Here is an 18,363-nt window from a genome sequence, read left to right as displayed (position 1 = left end):
CCAAACCCCTCCCCCCTCCCTCTGTAACTTCCTCCAGCCCTACCACTCTCCCAGATCTCTGCGCTCCTCCAAATCTTTTTCCTTTTGAGCATTCCCAATTTTAATCACTCTACCATCGGTAGCTGTGTCTTCAGCCGTGTGATCCCTAAGCTCTCAATTTCCTCCCTAAAACTCTCCATCCCGCTCTCTTCCCTTAAGATGCTCCTTAACACTTTCCTCATTGACCAAGCTTTTGGTCACCTGCCCTAAATCACCTTATGTGGCTCAATGTCAAATTTTGTCTAGTTTACCGAGCTTCGCCAGTACATCTCCCGAGTGAGCATTGTAATGTTGTGAGCTTCTAGAGTGAGTTCTGGCAGACTATTCACCTGAGGTGGGCTTCACAGTTTTTGACCAGTGTGCACATCACTGGGTCAAAATCCTGGAACTCCCTCCCTAACAGCACTGTGGGTGTACCTACACCACATGGACTGCAGCGGTTCAAGAAGGCAGCTCACCACCACCTTCTCATGGGCAACAAATGCTGGCCCAGCCAGCGAAGCCCACATCCCATGAACGAATTAAAAAATAAATTACCAGCAAGGACCGCAGGGTGAGAAACTGGGCTGGAAATTCCCCCAAAACTACCCCCACCCCATGCATTATCATGGCTTGGTCTGGGTTCTCCCAAATCAAAGCTTGATCACGTGGATTTTGTTGGAGGATGTGAGGACTCTCATGGTCGAAGTGCCATTGGGACCAGATGGCAGATATGCACAAGGGTGGGATCAAATAACTAAATACACACCCAGAGATTAAATCTGAGACTGATACTGCTGGGCACAGTATACATGCACCAAACTATTGCTCCTCTGACCAGCTTTAAACATAGTTATTCACATTCAAGCAACTGTACACAATGTGGCCTACACCACACCTACTGAAGGCTGTGCCCTGATAAACCCTTCTACACTCTTTATCAGATGTTAATGGCTTTATAACTGAACTTCAGTTCTAGAAAGCGAGCCCAGTAAACTCTCTCCATGTTCAGCATCAGCCTGTGGCTCAGTGGGTTGCACGGTCACCTCTGAATCAGTGAGTTCACCAGGACTTTCCATTAAAGCCAGCCTGACACTGAGGGAGCAGTGCACTGACGGAGGCGAATCATTCGAATAAAACGTTAAACCGAGGCTTCATCTGCCCTCTCCTGGATGTAAAAGATTCCAAAGCCACTATTTCAAATTCGTGCGGGCGGGGGGGGGCTTCTCCCCGGTGTCCTGGCCGATATTTATCCCTCAGCTAAAAAACAGATGATCTGTTCATTACCACATTGCTGTTTGTGGGAGCTTGCCGTGCACATATTGGCTGCAAATGTCATTGGCTGCAAAGTGTTTTGGGATGTCCTGAGGTCACGCAAGACGAAGCAACTGCTTCCAGTTATGTGTACCGTGATGTGTATTTTTAGTAAACAGGCTGTGTAACGTTAGGATTGAGATACATAAGTTGTTGCTGACTGTCTTAATGTTCCTGTTGCTGCGACTGGAGTGTTGAGAAGGAGCTGGACTGTTTCGCTGCAAGTTCACAGTCTCCACCGGCTCGGGGTCAGGTCCTGAGTCACGGAGGCTCAGAGTGTTGCTGTCCTCACCAGGATGGCATGCTGTTCTGCCACTCCTGCAAGGCTGCTGACAGTTGCACTTCCAGCTGGCAAACCCCGGAGATCAGAAATATAGCTATCCACGTCACCATGCTCTCACAACTGGCATTGTGACGTTTAATCTCTCCTGCCATTTTCAAAATTCCTTTTCTCGCTGCACTGCCTCCTCTACCCTGGCGGGAAAACCAAACTCACGTTCATATATCACCTTTGGTAGCCTCAGAATGTTCCAAAGCACCTTACGGCTAACGAACTACTTTTTAAAATTTAGTCACTGTTGCAACATTGGGAAGCGCAGCAGCCAATTTGCACACAGCAAGCTCCCATGAATAGCTATTTTTTTTTTCTTTATTCTTTCATGGGGTGTGGGCACCGCTGGCCAAGGCCAACATGTGTTGCCCACCTCTTATTGCCCTTGAACTGAGTGGCGTGCTGGGCCATTTCAGAGGGGCAGTTAAGAGTCAACCACACTGCTGTGGGTCTGGAGTCACATGGAGACCAGACCGGGTAAGGACGGCAGATTTCCTTCCCTAAAGGGCACTAGTGAACCGGATGGGTTCTTAGGACAATCAGTGATAGTTTCATGGTCGCCGCTAGTGAGACTAGCTTTCAATTCCAGATTTTATTAATTGAATTTAAATTCCAATAGTTGCTGTGGCGGGAGTTGAATCTGTCCCCAGATCATTAGCCTGGGCCTCTGGATGATTAGTCCAGTGTCGTTACCACTACACTACCATCTCCCCCGAATGTGATCATGACCAGATAAGCCTTTTGCAGTGATGTTAGCTGGGGGATAAATACCGGCCATGATGACCTCGCTCTTCCTACGCTGGTGCCATGTGAAACTCCACCTGCGAGGGCAGAAGGGGCCTCGCTTTAACATCCCACCTGAAAGACGGCACCTCCGACAGTGCAGGGCTTTCTTGGCGCTGTCAGCCCAGATTTAGTGCTCAGGTTTCTGGAGCGGGGCTTGAGTCCATGGCCTTTCGACTCAGAATTGTTGTCGGTCATTCCTTGTCCCTGTGATCCCTGAATCAGCAGCAATTGCAACATTAGAGCCTATAATTTCCTGACTCCCAATTCCTGGGAGTACAGCTCTAGACTTGGGCCAGGCGATCACACCTCTCGCCTTATCTCTCAGGCACCATTTGAAGGCAGCATGAAGTAAGTAATGGGAAATGGCTAACCACACAGACATAACAGTAAATGTGCCACCTTACATTAAATTGGCAAGTGATAGCTCTTTTCACACAAAGATTAGAAAGTGCACATCAGGACCTTTATCAGGTGAGAAAGGCAAAATTGACATCATGAGTGTGATACTGATAATCTGCGCAAAGATGTTCCCACAGGTGTTGATGACAATGGACTTTCTGCCCATCCATTCCAATGAGACCCACCAATCTCCTGCCTTCACCCTGCTGTCTCTTCCAGATTTCATATTTCGCTTCCAACACTTTGAGACTCGAGTGATTTGTACTCTACGTTTAGACAGAAAGAAAGTTTGTGTTCACACTGAACCCAAACGCGTCCCAAAATGTTTTACAACCAACAGCTTTGGTGGAAAGAAAGAATTGCATTTCTATAGCGCCTCTCACAACCTCAGGATGTCCCAAAGCATTTTCATGAAGTAATTTTGTAACCACTGCTGTAATGCAGGAAACACAGTAGCCAGTTTTCACTCAGCAAGCTCCCAAAATCAGCAATAAGATCATTTTATTTGTAGTGACATTGGTTGAGGGATAAATATTGACGCCGATATTAGGAATTACTTCCCTACTCAAATAGTGCCATGGGATATTTTACTGAGAGGGCAGATGGGGCCTCAGTTTAACAAGGCAATAACTTGTAACGTGGAAATCATGTTTTAAGGCAGCGCTTCCAACTGCGTAGCACTCTCCCAGTACGGACATTAGAGCATCAGCCTTGAATTTATGCTGAAGCCTCTGTAGTGGGACTTGAACCCAGAAGCTTCTAACTCCGAGGCAAGTGTGCTACTCGTTGCTGATTTTATATCACCATCAGCTTTTGTGTTGCCTGGTCCCCGCTGGGGGACACACCCTATGCGGAAGTCGACAGAGGACTGATTCTGTTCACGTGTGATGCTTCCCAAAGTCAAATAGCTCACCAATATTCACGACTCACACAAGCAGAAGAGTGGCTCGCTATCAAGGAGCTGCCTGAGCGCTGGGTCAAATGCCTTGTAGGGAAATCAAGTAGCTGTGTGCCTGTTTGACTGGCATACATCTCTGGGAGGCCCCAAATAGATTATTGGACCTCACGTCCCTGCACAAGGGGTCAGCAGGTCAAGTTAGAAGGGCTGGGGGGAGAGGGGGTGGTGCAGGGATGGGTGGTGAAAAATCTGGGTAAAAATTAACCTAAACATTAGTGATCGAGGGAGACTTTTCCCCTTGCTTGAACAATGTTGCTGAGAGCATTTTGACTGTAATATTGCCCTTAAGGGATTTGTGGCGGCAAAATGGCACTGTAAAGATTTTGGCAATGTATGTATCAATGTATGCATCATGGTGAGATGATCACATACGAAAACTATTTGCTGAAAGTCCCTAAAAGTGGGCGTGTTCTGATCAAACTCCACAGAGAGATTTTTTTTTTCACCGGGTCAGTCCAGGGTACAGACACTTTACTCCATCCCATTCACTTCGAAATCTTCCTTCTCAACCAATCAGATGCCAGTCACGCCACATTCTTCTACATCATTGACTTGCCACTGCTGATTGGATGGGACTGAGGTGCATTACATCACTGCTGGCCAATGGAAGGCCATCAGAGAGAAAATTACATCATTTTACCTCCTGTGTACCAACTCGAAAGACCAAACATTCAAAACAAAGGTATGAATTGTCTACAACCTTCTCCTTTCCCTGTCAACCAGCCAAGCCATTTTTGATTTTTACCTGGCAGATACTTTCCATCATTACCCCCATTCTTTACCTTAACTCATCACTTGGTCTGACAAAAAGGTTACAGAGCCTTAACTCTGTTTCTCCGTCCACAGACGCTGCCTGACCTGCCCAGTATTTCCAGCATTTTCTGTTTTTAATTCCATCCCTCCTTCTCTGTCTTCCCGCTCTCTTTGCTGCCATTGCAGGCTTGAATCAGCTTCCACACATACCCTGGTGACTCCCGCCAGCTCTACCTCTCCCCCATCCTCTCATCCCTTCTGCTGCCACTGTGTTGACTGTCTTTAGTAGGCCGACAGCTGGTCTTGCACAAGCCGAACATTCCCCCAACTAAACATGAGTAAGATGGAAACCATCGTTTTCAAACACTCGCCCCTCACAGCTGCGTCCCAGTTTCCAGTCCCCTTCTTCCCTCTATGGCTAATACCTCAGTCTGAACCAGACTAGATAGCCAGTGAGACCCTGAGCTGAGAGACAGAGAGACGGAGAGAGTGTGGGCAAGAAAGAGAGAAAGAGAAAGACAACTTGCCTATATATATATATATTGCCTTTCATGACCGGGATGTCACAAACTCTTTACTGTCAATTAAGTACGTCTTGGACATATGGACATACGAATTAGGAGCAGGAGGAGGCCACTCAGCCCCTCGAGCCTGCTCCGCCATTCAATAAGATCCTTGGTGATCTGATTGTAGCCTCAACTCCACGTTCCCACCTACCCCCATTAACTTTTCACCCCTTTGTTTATTAAGAATCTAACTAGCTCTGCCTTAAAAATATTCAAAGACTCTGCTTCCACCGCCTTTTGAGGAAGAGAGTTCCGACACTCAGAGAGAAAAGTTTCTCCTCATCTCTGCCTTAAATGGGCGATCCCTTATTTTTAAACAGTGACCCCTAGTTCTAGATTCTCCCACACATGTAGTCACTGCTGTTTGCGGGAGCTTTCTGTGTGCAAATTTGGCCTCCTACCTTACAAGGGTTACCTTACCTTACCTTACCTTACCTACATTTCAAAAGTGCTGTAAAATGCTTTGGGACATCCATGAATGATACTGTGTAAAAGCAACTGTTTCCTTTGTTCTCAACTGGCAAAAAAATGTGTTGCTGAATGCAAGAACTCAGCCATTGAAAAAAAACAGGAAAGCAAACCATTGTGTGTGCATGTCTGTGTGTGTGTGTGTGTGTATGTGTGTGTGCCCGCTTGTGCGTGTGTGTGCGTGCGTGCTTGTCTATGTGTGCGCACGTGCGCATGTGCCTGTCCATGTGTGTGTGTGTGCACACACGTGTGTGTGTGTGTGTGTGTGTGTGTTTGGGCATGTGTGTGTGTCTGTCTGACTGTGTGTGCTTGTGCCTGTCAATGTGTGCACGTGTTTGTGCGTGCTTGTGCCTGTCTGTGCGTGTGTGTGCCTGTCTGTGTGTGTGTGTGCGTGTGTCTGTCTGTTTTTCCTTTTTAAGTAGCAGATCTATTTACATAATAAACTGCTGAGACACCATGTATATTTGTAGTATCTCTGGAACGTATTTCCATTTGTCTCACCCAGGCTCTGGTCAGGTGCAAACCTCCCAGCCACTGACATCAGTCCCAGGTGAGCATGTTTAATTCTGCGCAATGGGGTCGTGTTGTGTGTAAAAACTACTGGTGTTTGTCAAGGTGAGGGGATTGGTAAATGGAACAGTGCTTTCACCTTGAGATGCAATGCAGAGTGTTCATGGAATAGTCTGTGTCAATAGCAGGAATTTTGAGCTGGCCTTCAATTGGAACACTTGAAGTGCCCAGTAGCTCTGGCTCAGTGGCCACCCACACTGACCTCTGAGCCTGAAAGTTGTGGTTTCAAGCTCCACTCCTGTGACATAAATACATAATCCATCCAGCACTGCCAGTGTGGTACTGAGGGAGTACTGCACTGTCAGAGATGCTATTTTTTTTTGGATGACAGATTAAACTGAGACCCTGTCTGCTCTCCCAGGTGAATGTAAAATATCCCATGGCACTTTTCACAGAAGAACAAGGCAGTTCTGCCTCTGCCAACATCAGCAAAGTAAACAGATTATCTGTTTGTGGGATCTTGCTGTGTAAAAAATGGTTGCTGCATTTTCTACATTACAGCAATGACTATATTTCAGAAGTATTTCATTGTCTGTAGAATGTTTTGGGACATCCTAAGGTTGTGAAAGGTGCTACAGAAATTCAATTCTGTCTTTCTTTCAGCTTTGGATGCTGTACTGCAGGAAAAATGTCAATACTACAGAGGGGATAGAGAGTGATCCGCTTGAAGGATCCCAACAATAAGAGGATCCTAAAGAAGGCAGACTAGAGAAGGTCCAGGTGAGGTGTGCAAAGTTAGGAAAAGTTTGGATAAGAAATCCAGGGTCAGGTTTAGAAAGACTGAGATCAGTGAATTTAGCATAGCCTGAAAATTGAGCTTAGGACCTCCTCTGGACATGGCTCAGAACACTTTAACCCATTGAACCTTCCCATCCAAATACACACAATCCATCTATAGTTGCCAACGCTGGTTGGACGTATTCCTGGAGATGTCACCACATTGACTTCCGGCCTCTCACTCCCCAATCCCCCCCAAACCAACCGCTCCCACCATTGGTCGTCCGTCCACCTTCTCCCACCAATCGGAAAGCAAGCAGACTTTTCATTGTCCAATTGGATGGCTTATGGCTGTCAGCCAAACAGCTGATTTTGCCCCATCTCCGATATCCTTTGCTCTTTGGAACCAAAGTGTTGAAAGACATTTTTTTAATGTAAGAGGACAATTTTATTAGTGTCTCTGTGATTTTCCTTCTGGGTTTCTCTCACAGTGGTGTCCAGTGGACACTTATCTTAATTCCCCCAGACTCGAGAACAACCCTCTAATGCTACAAAAACCCTGCATTAATCTTTGTGGGGTACATTTTTCCACTCTTGGCTAGTTTTAACAGAAAATCAAATGGAAGTACGAGGTGGGTTTTTGTTGTGCCTATATTTATGCTAAAATTAGCAAATAATCAATAACGTATTCCCCCTTGAGTTTCTTAAAACATTTGTGTAAAAGTTTAGTGGCGCCTAAGGCAGGAGAGTGTAAACTTTAGAAGAGAGTGAAATATGAGAATAACACTGCGATAAGTTACTAGGATACGAGGTTTCATTTTCACTGCTTGTGTCATCTGAACTTTTATTAAAGGGGAGGAGTACTGTGAGCTGTCACGCGCTAAAAGGCAACTGGTCAAAGAAGTTTATAAGGAAGGGATTCTCCATCTTTAAACCCATGGAAAAAGTTTGGAACCTTTGATTTGAGCTTTACTCTTTATAATCCCTTATTGGGTTTATTAGTGACAATCTCATATTTATGTCCATTAGTTTTGATATTCCCCACAAGTGGACACATCTACACCTACCCTAACAACTCCTTTCATAATCTTAAAGCCCTCCATCAGCTCACCCCCACAGCCACCCACCTCTTTTCTACAGAAAAGAGTCCCAGCCTGTTGAGTGTTAGTTTATATAACCTCTCAGCTTTGGTATCGTATTTTTTCCATCCTCTCCAATGCCGCTGTATCGCTTTTATAATATAGAGACCAGAGCTGTGCACAGTACCTCCAGGTATGAGCAAACTAAGATTCAGCAAGAGTTGAATACAACTGCTCCACTTTTCAATTCTATCCCTTTAGAATTGAGCCTGGTTTGCTTTTTTTCAATGATCTTATTAAGCTGCGTCACTACGTATAATGATTCGTGTGTCTGTAGCCCCAGATCCTTCATTTACAGAAGGAGTATATGACCCCTTTATTCTCCTTGCCAAAATGTACCATCTCACATTATTTATACTGAAACCCATTTTCAGTTACTGTACACTTGATCGAATATCTTACTAATGCTCGGGGCGAAATTGGCTTTCATCAGTTACATGAAACAACGTCATAGGAAATTGCTCGTGTTTTCAACGCCATATTCGATTGGAGAAGGAAGTTGTGCAATTCAGTACACACCTGACGGATGATTCTATTGGGAGCCCATTGAAGGCTAAACCTACGTTAGGGTGAATGGCACCGGCTGCCAACCTCGAAAGCGCCAACAGCCAAGCAAGGGAAGACATAAGAACATACAAATTAGGAGCAGGAGTAGGCCATTCTGCCCATCGAGCCTGTTCCACCATTCAATAAGATCGTGGCTAATCTGATTGTGACCTTAATTCCACTTTTCTGTCCAGCCCCACCATAACCCTTGACTTGCTTGTCAATCAGAAAACTCAACCCTAAATCTATTCAAAAGCCCAGCCTCCACTGCTCGCTGGGGAAGAGAATTCCAAATCCTAACCACACCCTGAGAGAAGAAATTCCTCCTTATCTCCGTCTTAAATGGGAAACTCCTCATTTTGAAACTGTGCCCCCTGGTTCTAGATTTCCCTATGAAGGGAAACACCCTACTCAGCTGCCAAACCCCCTCAGAAAAGAACAGGAACATCAAATATATAGTGGCACTGAGACACTGCAGAAGGAAAAGATTAGCATTTGTATAAAGTCTTAGGACATCCCAAAGTGCTTCACACCCAATGACGTGCAGTCACTGCTGTTATGTGGACAAACACAACAGCCAATCTGCGCACAGCAAGCTCCCACAAACAGCAATGTAATAATGACCAGATAATCTGTCTTATTGATGTTGGTTGAGGGATAAATAATGGTCAGGGCACCAGGGTGAACTCCCCTTCCCTTCTTCGAAATAGTGCCGTGAGGTCTTTTTAACATCCACCTGAGAGGGCGGACAGACGCTTGGTTTAATGTTGACATTTGAAATATGACACCTCTGACTACGCTGCACTGCAGTGTCAGCCTAGAAAACCTAGAAAACAACTCACTTCATTTACTTAACTCCAGGACTGTATGTGAAAGAAATCCCACCGTTCCCCCTTCTGTTGGCAGGTTAAGTCACTAATGAGATAAACGGAGAGCAGCTTTAGCAACACGTGCTGATGGGTTGTGGTTTTGTAACGGAGGGAAGGAGGAGACTTTGCATATTGCTGGCCTGCTCCTCACAGGGGGAAAAAAAGGTTGACTCATTCTTTGAAAGAGCCTCAATGACATCACTCATTTTTTAATCTGTATTATGTGAAGCAAAAAACAATAACAGCCCTGACAAACACACTGAGATCATCGTTTAATTTAAACTGTTACTGAGTGCTGTCTATGTGAGGTCATTCAGTTCCCAGGTGATTGGCTGAGTGTTGAAGCTCGGCTGTATCCATGGCTTAACTGAAGTCAATGATTTTTGGTCCATGAGAGAGAGAGAGAGAGAGAGAGAAAGGTAGAAAAGAGAGAGAAGAGAAACAGAACAAGCAAGGGACGAAATAACAGAGACACAGAGAGAGCAAGAATGGCAGATATAGACAGAAAAAGATAGACAGAGAGGGCAGAGAGAGGTAGAAGAATATATGGAGAAAGAGAGAGAGAAAAAGACAGAGGAGAGAGAGAGACAGGTACACAGACAGGGAGAGAAGACTGACAGATAAATAGGGAGAAGGACTAAGAGAGAAAAGAGAGAGAGACAGAAACAGAAGACAGGCAGAGAGGGAGAGACAGAGAGATAGGTACACAGAGAGATCGAGAGAGAAGACAAAGACAAAGATAAACGGGGGGAAGGACAAAAAGAGAAGATCGAGAGAGAGAGACAACAATAAACAAACAGAGCGAGAGACAGAGAGAAACAGAGAGAAAACAAACAGAAGCAGGTGGAGAATAAAAGAACAGAGAGAAAAAGAACAGAGACAGATAGAGAGACAGATAGAGAGACAGACAGAGAAAAAGAACTACTGAGACGCAAAGACGGACAAAGGGAGAGAAGGAGAGAATGAGAGCTTTAAATCTGAGATAAAAATAAAGTGGTCAGTGTATGAACAAGGCGTTTTTATGTAGGTTCCATCAGTTTTTGCTGCGCCCATGCTCTTCCCTCTGCTCCTGAAAGCCTGTTCTCAGTGGCACCGCGGTGAGTGATCATTACCATGTGGGAGTTGTGGCTGTGAGGGGTAGTGGTCTCGTCCGTAACTGAGTGCAAATTGGTCTTCGACATCCAACGCACAGGGACTTTCCAACTGGAGGTGGTCTGACAGGGAGGCAGGGGGTGGAGGGGGGACGGTTTAGTTTTCGGACAGTAGTCAGAAGCAGGAATCCTGGTTGATCCAGACTCCTGTCTCAGGAGATCCAAAGCCAGTTCTGTTGCCCTAATTGTCATCCCGACTGTGACCTGCTCCAGCACAGGGTGGATTCTCCTAGTCGGACATGGCGAGAGCTGACACACAGTTTTAATCCGTGTTTTACTCTGGTTTCGGTCAGTTCATCTCTTGTTAGATCCTGTTAGTGTGACCGCCTGTGCCCCATGCCCTTAATACATGGGGAGGTTTAATGTAACACACAAGAATTAATACTGTTACAGCAGATTTATATTGATCAGTCGACTTAAGGCATAACAATAACAAGTATTGATATAATTTAATATATTCATTGATTTAATCAATGAAACGTTCAAAGGCATTTCTATTGCTTGCTGTGTGCAGCACTCCTACCGTCTTCCTGTCAGCCGTAGCTCAACGGTTAACCTTCTCGCCTCTGAGTGAGAAGATCAAAAGTACAAGTTCCAGAAAACATGAGCACAAAGCCCAGGCTGACCCTTCCAGTGCAGCACTGAGGGAGTGCTGCACTGCCGTCTTTCAGGTGAGGCATCAAGCTGAGGCCCGGCCTGCCAACCCAGGGCATGAAAGATCCTGTGTTGGTATTTGATAACTTGCGCTATCTCTCCAGTGTCCTGGTCAATATTTTATACATAAAACCAAAATCACTCTCAAAACAGCCCAGTCATTTGTCACGTTGCTGTTTGTGGGAACTTGCTGCGCACATTTGGCTGTCACATTTCCTACATCACAACAGGGGACTCCATTTCAAAAGCCCATTGATTGGCTGTGCAGCACTTTGGGACACCCCGAGGTCGTGAAAGGCGCTATAGAAATGCAAACCTTTCACTTACTGTTCTTGCTGTTCTGATTCTCTGTCTCCCAGCGCTCACCACCTTGGGGGAAAACAGCTGGCCGCCATTCGCTGTCCCCTCATAACCACATGCGGAAATCAGAAAAAGCACTATGTGGGAGCAGTGGGCGGCAGCCGTATAAAGCAGCGTCTCCTGGGGATAAGACGACACAATTTCCCAGTCGCTGACCTTTCAACTCTTGAATCTAGTGGCTCAGCAGGTCATAGTCATTACTGCTCAGAAGGAGGCCGTTCGGCCCATCAACTTTGTACCAGTCCTGAACAAGTTGTGACTTTGGGCAGCCCCACTCAGGCTCCTAATGGGCGTCTTGTGTCTGCAGTCCAAAAATTGGCATTCTCACTCAGCGAGGCTACAAGGTTTAGGGAGGGAATTCTCGAGCTTAGGGCCCAGGCACAGCCAGCAATCAAATAAAATCAATGTAAAGATCAAAAGGAATTGTATTTTTGGAGTGCCTTTCATGACCGCAGGCTGTCCCAAAGCGTTTTATAGCCAATGAAGTACTTATGAAGTGTAGTCACTGTTGTAATGTAGGAAACACAGCAGCCAATCTGCGCACAGCAAGCTCCCATGAATAACAATGGCCTAATGACCAGATAATCTGTTTTTGTGAAGTTGTTCGAGGGATAAATATTTTCCAGGACACCGGAGAGAAACTGGCCGTAGGATTGTTGACGTCCACCTGAGAGGGAAGACTTGGTTTAACATCTCATCTGAAAGATGACACTTCATCAGCCATCTCATCAGAGGAGGGGGCTATTAATGATTTTAAGAACTATCAAACACGGCCTAGCTGTGACCCAGCTCTGATTTCCCGGGGGGTCTCTTGGTACTTCAACCCCTATAGTCCAAGTCACGCCTCCCTGGAGAAAGAGAATGCTGAAAGGTCCTTGTGTTTAGTGGGTTCTGAAGCACATTTTCTCTTGAGATTGTAAATGCAAACTTGATAACAGGGCTTCTGACAGGATGCTAATGAGTTGTTGATAAGTACCAACTGACAATTCTTAAACTGCTGAAAGTTAAATGACATGATTGGGGGCCTGTTTGATGTAACAGCTGTAATATTACCTGTCAGCTGTGGTTCAGTGAGTAGCACTCTCACCTCTGTGTGCTCATCTCCCACTCTAGGGAGGTGCTAGGAATCGTGCGACGAGTAACTCCCCTCCTGACTCCCCAAAGCCTGTCTACCATCTACAAGGCACAAGTCAGGAGTGTGATGGAATACTCCCCACTTGCCTGGATGAGTGCAGCTCCAACAACACTCAAGAAGCTTGACACCGTCCAGGACAAAGCAGCCTCGCTTGATTGGCACCACATCCACAAACATTCACTCCCTCCACCACCGACACACAGTAGCAGCAGTGTGTGTACCATCTACAAGATGCACTGCAGGAACTTACCAAGGCTCCTTCCAAACCCACGATCACTACCGTCTAGAAGGACAAGGGCAGCAGATACACAGGAAGACCACCACCTAGAAGTTCCCCTCCAAGTCACTCACCATCCTGACTTGGAAATATATCGCCGTTTCTTCACTGTCGCTGGGTCAAAATCCTGGAACTCCCTCCCTAACAGCACTGTGGGTGTACCTACACCACAGGGACTGCAGCGGTTCAAGAAGGCAGCTCACCACCACCTTCTCAAGGGCAACTAGGGTATGGGCAATAAATGCTGGCCCAGCCAGCAAAGCCCACATCCCATGAATAAAATAACTCCAGAAGCTGGAGCACAAAATCTTAGCAGACATTCCCAGTGCACTACTGTGGGAGGGCTGCACTACCTTCTGGATAAGATGTTAAACCAATCAGCCCTCTCAGGTGGATGTAAAAAATTGCACAGCAGTCTTCGATGAGCAGTGTAGTTCTCCCCAGTGTCCTGGTCAACATACATCCCTCCACTGACATCTAAAAGCAGATGACTTGGTCATTATCATATTGCTGTTTGTGGGAGCTTGCTGTGTGCAAATTGGCTGCTGCATTTCCCTCATTACGACAGTGATACTCTTCAAAGTAATTCATTGCCTGTAAAGTGCTTTGGGGTGCCCTGATGTCATGAAAGGTGCTATAGAAATGCAAGTTTTTCTTTCCATGTGATCGGAATGGTTGGCGTTGTGCTCCACACAAGCCTTCTCCCACTCCACTACATCTCACCCTATCAGCAAGTCCTTCCGTTCCTTTCTACGCTCACATTGCAGCCCTGGCTGTGATTGGCTAATGACATAGAGCGCAGATCAGATTATGCAACCTCCTGATTGCCTGGTTTATGATAATACAAGGTTAGTCGGGTATTAAATCACTGAATCCGCTGGGGAATTCAGACTTTTATTTAGCTTCTTATTCACATTTTCCGTCGACTCAATTCCGGCTTCTTGAGCACCTCTGATTTCCATCGCTTCCCCATTGGCGGCCGTGCCTTCAGCTGCCTAGGCCCTAAGCTCTGGAATTCCCTCCCTAAACCTCTCTGCCTCACTACCTTTAGCTCCTTAAAACCCACCTCTTTGACCAAGCTTTCAGTCACCTGTCCCAATATCTCCTTAGGCTGATCAGTGTTAAATTTAGTTTGATATCGCTCCTGTGAAGTCCCTTGGGATGTTTTGCTACAATAAAGGTGCTATATAAATACACCTTGTTGTTGCGCCAGCTTTATATAGAATAACATAGTGTTTACAGCAGAAAAACAGGCCATTCGGCCCAACAGGCCAATGGTTGATATTTATGCTTCACGCAAGCCTCCTCCCATTCTACTTCATCTCACCCTATCAGTATATCCTTCTTTTCCTTTCTCCCTCATGCATTTATCCAGTTTCCCCTTCAGTGTATCTATACTGCTCACCTCAACCACCTCCCCGTGGGACCGAGTTCCACATTCTCACCACTCTCTGGGTAAAGAGGTTTCTCCTGAATTCCCTGTTAGATTTATTAGTCTTATATTTATGGCCCCCCCTCTAGTTCTGGCTTCCCTCTCCCCCCGCCCCCGACTTCCCCCCCTACCCTACTCCCCCCCCACAAGTGGAAACACCCTCTCCTTGTCCCCTCGTTCAGCTTCTGTTGGGTTTTGTTTTTGACATAGAAGGACGCTCGAAGGAGAAACAGTGGGAGTGAGAGATGTGGGGCAGGGTTGGGTTGCGTTGTGCTGACGTGTGACTATTATTTACTTGCCCGGATCCCACTTTGTTTTTCAAACGCAGGGGCACCTGGACGGCACGAGGCTATAACAGGAACGAGCAACTGGTGGCGTGGGTTTGACGGGTGATATTTTCGGGCTGTTGTCAGGTGGGGGCCGTTAAACCATTTCCTCAAAGTTGGGTTAAGCAACGTGGCTGACCTGTGACCTTTGTGGTCACCGCTGATTCCTAGTTGAAAGGAATGAGTCGCAGGAAGTGATGTCACCCTGTGGTTTGAGTTTGTGTGATGGGGAATTACATGATCTCACAACAGAGGTGAAAGTTTCTTGAAAAAGCACTTAAATGCCTGCAAAAATACACAATTTTTTATTCGGGATGGTGTGCGACAGATGTTTCCCCTCCGAGATATAAATAAATTGTGCAATATAATGGATGAAGAACTTTATATAGCACCTGATCCACAACCATTTGGCAGCCAGTGAATTAACTTTTAAAGTGCGTTAGCTCTTGTCGCGTTGGCAAATATAAATTGTGCAGGCTGAAATCGCATAAACAGGAAATGAGTGACAAATTACATAATCTCTTTCATTTGAGGGAGGAATGTTGATCATGACACTGGGAACAGCCCTGCTCTTCAGAAGTGGTGCTCTGGATTTTTTCACATCTACCTGAGCAGGCTTTCGAAGCCTCTGGTTTAGCATCTCATCAAAAAGATGACACCTCCAACAGTGCAGCACTCTCTCAGAGCTGCACTTAGCACATCAAGGTTCATTATGGGACTGATATGCCACTGCAGTACAGGCAGAGTGGGTCCTGAACCCACAGCCTTCAGATGTGAGAGTGAGATCCACTGAGCTACCTTCACACTTTTGAAAAAATAATTTGCACTGGTGTAACAGTGATGTAATTGGAGTTGAGGATTATCAGATCAGCCTTCATCTCATTGAATGGCGGAGCAGACTCAAGGGGCCGAATAGCCTACTTTTTATGCTCCTACGTCTTATGGTCTTATAATCAGGATAGCCTAAAGTGATTTAGCAGAAAATCAAGGCTGACACGTCAGTGCGGTATTGAAGGAGTGCTTGCTGTTGGAGGTGCCATCTTTCAGATAACACATTAAACTGGGACCCCATCTGCCCTCTCAGGTTGGCGTAAATGATACTGTGATTAATTATTTTGAAGAAGAGCAGGGGGTTCTCCACAGCTTCCTGGCTAATATTACCCCTTCACCCAAGTTCCCCCCCAAGCCACACACCATCCAGACTCAGAAATATATTGTCCATTCCTTCACTGTCGCTGGGTCAAAATCCTGGAGCTCCCTCCCTAACAGCACTGTGGGTGTCCCTACACCACATGGACTGCAGTGGTTCAAGAAGGCAGCTCACCACCACCTTCTCAAGGGCAATTAGGGATAAGCAATAAATGCTGGCCCAGCCAGCGAAGCCCACATCCCGTGAGTGAATATTAAAAAAAATTACTAAACAAGATGATCTGGTCATTATCACTTTGCTGCTTGAGGGAGTTTGCTGTATGTAAATTGGCTGCTATGTTTCCTTAATTGCAGCACGAAACTACACTTCAAAAGCACTTGATTGGCTGTAAAGCACTTTGGGATGTCTTGTGGCTGTGAAAGACACTCAATGAAACCACTAAAGGTACCCCACCTTGGGTCATTCACCTCAGCACTAATGAGGTCTGTACAACCTGGACACTATCAACATCCTGGGGGTGACCATTGACTTGAAATTGAACTAGACTAGCCATATAAATACTGTGGCTACAAGAGCGGGTCAGGGGCTGGGAATTCTGAGGAGAGTAATTCCCCTACTGAGTCCTCAAAGCCTGTCCACCATCTACAAGGCACAAGACAGGAGTGTGATGGAATACTCCCCACTTGCCTGGATGAGTCCAACTCCAACAACACTGAAGGAGCTCGACACCATCCAGGACAAAGCAGTCCATTATATTGCACAATTTATTGGCACCCCATCCACCACCTTCAACATTCACTCCCTCCACCACCGACGCACAGTAAGCAGCAGTGTGTGTACCATCTACAAGATGCACTGCAGCAGCTCACCAAGTCTCCTTAAACAGCACCTTCCAAATGCATGACCTCTACCAGCTAGAAGGACAAGGGCAGCAGGTGCATGGGAACACTTCAAGCCACATCCTTCCAAGCCACACACAAGGGCAATTAGGGATGGGCAATAAATGCTGCCCTGGCCAGCGATGCCCACATCTCATGAACAAGTAAAAAAAAAATCCATCCTGACTTGGAAAAATATCGGCCGTTCCTTCACTGTCGCTGGGTCAAAGTCCTGGAACTCCCTTCCTGACAGCACTGTGGATGTACCTACACCACATGGACTGCAGCGGTACAAGAGGGCAGCTCACCACCACCTTCTCGAAGGCATAGGCAATAAATGTTGACCCAGCCAGCGAAGCCCACATCCCATGACCTAACAAAAACAAAATTTTGGCTGAGGTGCCCACAGAGTTTTTTTAGGTTTACAATGGTTATTTTTATGTCATATTGACACAGCCACCCATCCTGAACTTCATTTCTCAAGCCTTAGTTCCTCTTTATACCAAAGAATGAGGATGCTGTTCTTGTACAATTGTTCACTATTTTCATTTTTAAAACTTGGGAACTAATAGATTCTGACCTTTATCAAAGCACTGAGTCATACAGATTAGGAAAGTACCAAATTCAACCCTAGCTTATTCTGGCCTAAGCCAGGATGTGGGGGAGGGGTTCTGCAGGGTTGTTAAAATTGACCTTAGCAACCCTGGGCTCAAGGAGAGAACCTCTCTACCAGGGATTCCTGCTTATCCTAACTCGTGCTATGTCCTTTTCACCCATCGCCCCCACCGTGTTCGTTGACCTACAATGGCTCCTGGTCCAGCACCAACTCTATTTTAAAATTCTCATCCTTCTCCACGGCCTCGCTTCTCCCTATCTCTGTAACCCCCTCCAGCCCCTTACCCTTCTGAGATCTCTGAGCTCCTCCAATCTTGGCCTCTTGCACTACTCCAATTTTAATCACTCCACCATTGGCATCCATGTCATAAATTGCCTGAGCCCATACCTCTGTAATTCCCTCCCTAAACATCTCCACCTCTCTCTCCTTTGTAGCAACAGTCCTAAAAGTCTACCTCACTGACCAAGTTTTTGGTCACCTGTCCTAATATCTCCTTATGTGGCTCAGTGTCAAATCCTGTCTGATAATGGTCCAGTGAAGCACCTTGGGATATTTGACTACACTAAAGGCGCTATATAAATGGAAGATATGTGGTGGTTGCTTCTGATGGGCACCCACCTGGGAAAAGTCATGTGAGTATGTGATTACCTGAGTTTTCATGCCCCAATACAGTCGAATATTGTGTCAATGCTCCCACTCTAGTGACTGTACATGCAAATGTAGGTCTTTTTTTTAAATTTATTTGTTCGCAGGATGTGGGCTTTGCTGGCTGGGCCAGCATTTATTGCCCATCCCTAATTGCCCCTTGAGAAGGTGGTGGTGAGCTGCCTTCTTGAACTGCTGCAGTCCATGTGGTGTAGGTACACCCACAGTGCTGTTAGGGAGGGAGTTCCAGGATTTTGACCCAGCGACAGTGAAGGAACGGCCGATATATTTCCAAGTCAGGATGG

This window comes from Cetorhinus maximus, chromosome 32 (genome assembly GCF_964194155.1).
Source record: "Cetorhinus maximus chromosome 32, sCetMax3.hap1.1, whole genome shotgun sequence".
In the NCBI taxonomy this organism is placed as follows: domain Eukaryota; kingdom Metazoa; phylum Chordata; class Chondrichthyes; order Lamniformes; family Cetorhinidae; genus Cetorhinus; species Cetorhinus maximus.
Note: the sequence above shows the minus strand (reverse complement) of the source record.